The sequence below is a fragment of the Aedes albopictus genome, chromosome 3 (assembly GCF_035046485.1).
Source record: "Aedes albopictus strain Foshan chromosome 3, AalbF5, whole genome shotgun sequence".
In the NCBI taxonomy this organism is placed as follows: Eukaryota; Metazoa; Arthropoda; class Insecta; order Diptera; family Culicidae; genus Aedes; species Aedes albopictus.
This window is the reverse complement of record NC_085138.1, coordinates 449,641,733-449,648,200: the sequence shown is the minus strand read 5'-3', so window position 1 is coordinate 449,648,200 and position 6,468 is coordinate 449,641,733.

The following is a 6,468-nucleotide window of genomic DNA, read 5'->3' as shown; positions in this document are numbered from 1 at the left end:
AACTTCTGGCGAATGTTCCACATTGAGCCAGCAATTCAAGGACAGTCAGAAGGAATAACAGAGACCATGGAAGTTGAGGTGGAAGGACACGGAGATCAAAAGGATATCCTAACGGCAGAACAACAAGCTAGGTTAAATGAAGTAAAAGCCAAATTCAAAGTATTTAGGGAAGGCGATAAACTCGAAGTCACGCAACTAATCTCTCACACAATTGAATTCACTGAGGAATTCAAAGATGCGGAACCGGTAAGATTGAATCCATATCCTTGGTCGCCAGAAGTACAAAAGTACGTGAATGAAGAACTTGATAAGTGGATTGACTCTGGTGTGGTTGAGAGATCAAATAGCGATTGGGCAATGCTGATCGTTCCAGTCGTGAAGAAGAATGTTGGAGAGGAGGGAGAGGAAGCGGTTAAGGTCAGGATGTGTTTGGATGCTAGAAAGCTGAATGAACGAACAAAACGAGATGCCTACCCCCTACCGCACCAAGATCGAATCTTGGGGAGGTTGGGAGCCTCGAAGTACCTGTCTACAATTGACCTCTCCAAGGCTTTTTGGCAGATACCATTGAGTCCTGAATCCCGGAAGTACACTGCTTTTCGGGTGTTCGGACGTGGTTTATTTCAGTTCACCCGTCTTCCATTTGGCCTTGTAAACAGCCCAGCAACACTCTCACGTTTGATGGATCAGGTCTTAGGCTATGGAGAGCTAGAACCAAATATTTTTGTATATCTGGACGACATAGTTGTCGCGAGTAATTCCTTCGAAGAACATATTCGCTGTCTTGAAGAAGTGGCGAACAGACTGAATCAAGCTAATTTGTCCATCAATGTCGAAAAGTCACGATTTTGCCTTCCAGAGCTTCCATATTTGGGTTACATCTTATCCAAAGAAGGAGTGAGACCCAATCCAGATAAAGTAGAAGCCATCGTAAATTTTGAACGACCATCGTCGGTGCGATCATTGCGCCGATTTTTAGGAATGATAAATTATTATCGTAGGTTTATAGAAGGCTTTAGTGAAGTGACAGCTCCGCTCACTGACCTCCTCAAAGGTAAGCCCAAAGTAGTTACCTGGACCACTAAAGCCGAAGCAGCGTTCAACATGCTAAAAGAAAAGCTGATATGCGCTCCAATCCTTTCAAATCCAAACTTCGATCGCCCATTCAAAATCCAGACTGATGCTAGTGACATGGCGATTGCTGGCATTTTAACCCAGGAAACAGACGGAAAAGAACATGTAATAGCTTACTATTCCCGGAAGCTCACAACCCCACAACGATCCTGGAAAGCGGCCGAGAAAGAAGGTCTCGCAGCTTTAGAAGCGATCGAAAAATTTCGACCGTATGTTGAGGGAACCCATTTCACCCTGATTACAGATTCGTCAGCCCTATCGTTCATTATGAACTCCAAGTGGAAACCGTCGAGTAAACTTAGTCGCTGGAGCATGCTGCTCCAACAGTACGATATGAAGGTGCAGCACCGAAAGGGGGCGGAGAACGTAGTAGCCGACACACTGTCGCGAGCGGTAGAAGCGATGGAGGTCACTGCCCGGAACGAGTGGTACTCGCAGCAACTTCAAAAGGTGGAGGAAGATCCTGAATCTTTTGCGGACTTCAAAATTGAGAACAATAAATTATTCAAGTTCGTAGCAACATCCTCCGATGTGCTGGATTACCGTTATGAGTGGAAGCTATGTTTACCAGAAGGATTGAGGAAGTCGGTTCTCAAAGAGGAACATGATGATTCTCTCCATCCTGGGTACGAGAAGACCATACTTAAGCTCAAAACTCGGTACTACTGGCCGAGAATGGCTGTGGATACGAAGCAATATGTACAGAATTGCGACGTGTGTAAGCAATGTAAACCTTCGTCAGTTTCGTCTAATACGCCGATGGGCAAACAGAGGCTGACCGATCGTCCATTCCAGATTTTGGCTTTGGACTTTATCCAGAATCTTCCACGGAGCAAAACTGGTTATACCCACTTATTAGTCCTAATGGACATTTTCTCTAAGTGGACCATGCTGACTCCTGTCCGGAAGATCGAAGCCAAGACAGTTTGCCGAGTAGTGGAAGATCAATGGTTTCGGCGATATGGAACACCCGAGGTCATTATTAGTGACAACGCTACAACATTCACTGGAAAAGAATTCCAAGCCTTGCTACAGAAACGCGGAATTCGTCATTGGCCAAATTCGAGGCATCATAGTCAAGCGAATCCCGTAGAACGCACTAACCGGACGATTAACTCTTGCCTGAGGACATATATGCAACCTGACCAGAGAGTGTGGGATACAAGAATCCCCGAGGTTGAAGAAATGATGAACACTACGGTGCATTCTTCAACGGGATTCTCGCCGTATCGCATTCTATATGGCCATGAAAAGGTGGTTAAAGGTGAGGAGCATCGGCTGGAAAGAAATGGAGAAGAACTTTCTATGGAAGCTAGGGATAAGTACAGGGAAGAAGTTGGTGGACACATAAGAGAAATCGTTAAGAAGAATCTGGAGAAGAGCGATGAGAAGCATAGGAAAGTGTACAACTTACGATTCAAGAGATTTGCTCCTTCATTTGAAGTCGGTCAGAAGGTCTTCAAGCGCAATTTCCGCCAATCGTCAGCGGCAGAGCATTACAACGCGAAGTATGGACCGCTGTTCACTCCGTGCACCATAGTCGCCAAGCGTGGCAGCAGTTCGTACGAGCTGGCGGATGCGAACGGCAAAGCATTGGGGGTTTTCGCAGCGAGTGATCTTCGTTCTGGCAGCGAGGCTCCACATCGTACAGCTAATTCAATCTAAAATAAAAATGTAATTTTGAGGCCAGAATTCATCGTAGACTACAGCCACCCTAAAACCAAAACACTGTAGGACCATGTATAGATCTACGACACGTGTGCAGATATAGGTTGTATGCCATCATCGTTAACCATAAGTTGCATTGTGATTCTTGTCGATGTAAGTTGTGTATATGTCCAGCTGTGCTTCTGTGGACAGTTATTTTTCACTGAAACATCATATAGTAATCGGCCTGTTTGTTTTGATACCTGTCTTTGAGGTCGTCGTACTCAGCATAGTGAGGTGCATATTGATACTCGTGTGTGTTCGATTCGGCTTCATCGGAGAGGATGAACTTCATGGCATGGGATCATTAGCGTAGTCCCAATAGTATGTATAGGTCTTCACTGGTATTGGGATACGTAAGGAGAGCCTGAAGTGAGATATAGGAGAATCTAGCTATAGAAAATGATCAAGCCAGTTCGTATGTTCCACACATAACCATTGTGTATTGTAATGGTAGGAACAATAGCCCAACAGTCCGTAGATTAACCATCGCCCCTATGAGAAAGATGGCGATGCGTCAGGGTCGAAATGGAGAAACATTCACCTACAACAACTTGTGCGCCGTTCACCTAGATATATAAATTAATCCATAAAAGTTCGGTTCTTCCTGGAGGTTGTTCTTCCCAACGTGTTGGCCATTTGCCCGATAGACCTAAAATGAAACTGTATAATCAGCCTAACATAGAGCTAGGAACAGAAATAAATTCACTCATCTTCTAAATCACGAAAATCATCAGCTAGGCGGTACGCGCGCGATCAAAGTTGTAGGTATACTGAATCGTCTTCTACTATAGTAGACCCAGAAACACGAAATAAAACGAACATCGGTTTCGTATCTACTCCGTTAAACGAGATATAGAAAATGAAGTACTAGATCGCTAAGGGAAAACAGACTCACAAATACACTATACAAATTACTGGTGGTATATTATGGCAAATTTCAAATTAAATTTAGCTTTTAGTTGCTCAAGGTTTTATTGTGTTAATGTGATAGTACAAAAAAAAACAATGTATTTTTAACTGCTACGCGACTTGTAATTTATCGTGTGTTTGTTTGGGAAATTTTACCGGAAAATGTCTTATTGATTGCTGAAGGTTTCAGAACGATTAAGGTTAAATAAATGTTAACTTCTGTTCAACATTTATTTTCCCGAGGTGCGAGATAGTGTAACCGTTTGTTACTAATTTATAGATTTTTTTTTAATTCGTGTTATTGTCCTGTGAACAGTCACGTCTCTAGTATTAAGTGGTGTAGGATTTGTTTAGGGTTAGTAGGCTAAAAGAGGGTCATTATTAGTAAGGCAAGTCAAATCTAAAATATGTATGAATGTGAGGGATAGCAGATTGTTCAAGAGTCCATATTGTAAAACTGTATAAAACTAGGGTGTAATGTTGCATACAAGCTGTGGGTACAACGTGTAAGTGGGCCAGCGGGCGAATTACACTAAACAGGTGGTAATAACCCCCCAACGAAGGAATCGAGGAAAATGGAGAGGGGAGGAAAACCTGTAAGGGGTCCAGACCTGTGAAGAAGCGCCATTTGCTTCACTAATAGAACGGCGTACGTGTGCTCAAGATCGTAATTCCAAGTGTCCTTAAAGATTAAAAGTGAGTGGTAACCGACAAATTTGGGAGAGGAACTATATTTCGACAGGTATGCTGTGCGCTTAAACCTAACAAAGTTAAACCTATTGACTAGATGTATAGTACGGTTAGCTAATTCCTCCCAAACCCTCCTAGGACCTTTTTCTGTGTCGCTATTTTCGCCATCTTGGCTGGTGTGGCGTGTCCATCCAGCAAGCACACGTTTCGGCAAAGTAGACGGAAGTCTGCTTCGCCTAAAAGTCAAGGATTGTGATTACCTCCGGTCATTCCGATTACTTCAGTGGAAGAGGTACAAGCTCGGGCAATTCCCCTAACCGACAAGGAGCTTTTCCCCTCTCGGCACGGTCACTCCGGTACCGTCCTGGGCCGTGTCGATTGACATCAAAGAGGGAGGACGCCTATCGTGCGGTCAGAGGACCGACAGCTCACAACAGACATCACAACTGTCGTGTTTATTAACACCGTTACCACCTGATCCCCGAAACAATCCATCGTCCCGTCAGCAGCATCAGCGAGCGCTCGCAGGACTCCTCAAGATCGTCAGCAGCAAGCAGTAGCAGTGTACCGGTACGTGACCCAATAAATAGCTATCCCACACCCACACAGAACAATAGTAGTAGAAGTAGAGCTCAATAAACCCGATCTAACCCTCAAAACCCCAATAGACCAGTTTAATAAATAAAACCTTAGATTACCTAAAAAGCTTTTCAAGTCCTTTCTCCACAATAGTCCTAGTCAGGTGACTGTACACTACACTTCTTGTTCGCGTAGCCCCGCAGCTTACCCGGTAGCAAGCCGACCCTGAGACCCAGCTCGAGGGGTCTCTTGTTACTGAGACCTTGCCCGGTTTTAACATAGTCACAAACGTGATCTGTTGTTCACAAAATTGTTCTTGTTGATTTACATCGTTAAAGGGTGAAAATCAACTATGGCGAATAATTGGTACTATAGCCATAACTGGTACACTGAGCCTACAGATGTGTCGCCTCTCGAGACGAAATTGTTGACCGCCTATGACGGGAGACGGTTATCCAGCAGCAATATCACACGAAAAAGATGAAAACATCACGCGTAAATGAGAGACAAATTCCGACACCCTGACGAGAAGTTTGCCCTGAGGCAAACTTCCACAGCAATCGCGAATTATCCTACTCATGACTACGTGATTCGCTAAATCATCATGGAAGACAAATATGTTGAACACCCCAAAGATCAATTTGCAAACACTTTCCGAGGTAAAATTTGCGGAAGGCATAATGCCACCAGTCGTTTCTCAATAGGGTCCTAAAATTAAAGACGAAATCTCACTTATATTGAATAATACGATCAAGCATGGTATTTTAATCGGAATTGTACTTTACTCGAACTTGAAAAACAAAGGAATAATGAGAAAATTTGAAATAAGTAAAATGGTATATAGTTCTACTTTGACATTTGAGGTCAACCTTGTGTGACTGAGCTCGACATTTTTCGCACTGGGATTTCAAAACTGTTCCTATCTGACATACACGGTGAAAAAAATCACTCAAAGTATGTGTTATAAGCTAGGGACGAGACAAAAGGCTAAAAAAATAAAAATTATATGTTTTCAACTACGGTTAATAAAAACGTCAAAAAATGAGTAAATATGTACTGTTGCACCATATATTGTGGTTTAAAACAAGAATCCCGATAGGACTTTAGGAGCCTATTCGGCCGGCCATATTCAAAACAACGCGATGCAAACGTGTCAGTTTCGAAATCGCTGCCGCTCCGGCGTATAGCCTGCTACGATCATTCTTGATTCAACTAACGTGATTCATGTTTTTTTGCTTCTTTTCATTGATGTTGCAAATCCGTGAAAACAGTAATATGTTTGATACAAAAAAATAGAAATTTTCTTGAAATACAAGAAATGTGAGAAAAAAATATCAGTACGTCAATCGACCATGAACAATGAATGGTGTGCTGCCTAATCCAACCACAGTATTAGTACTAACATCTTTAGAGGGTTAAAATGGATAAAATTCAGAAATATTTTCT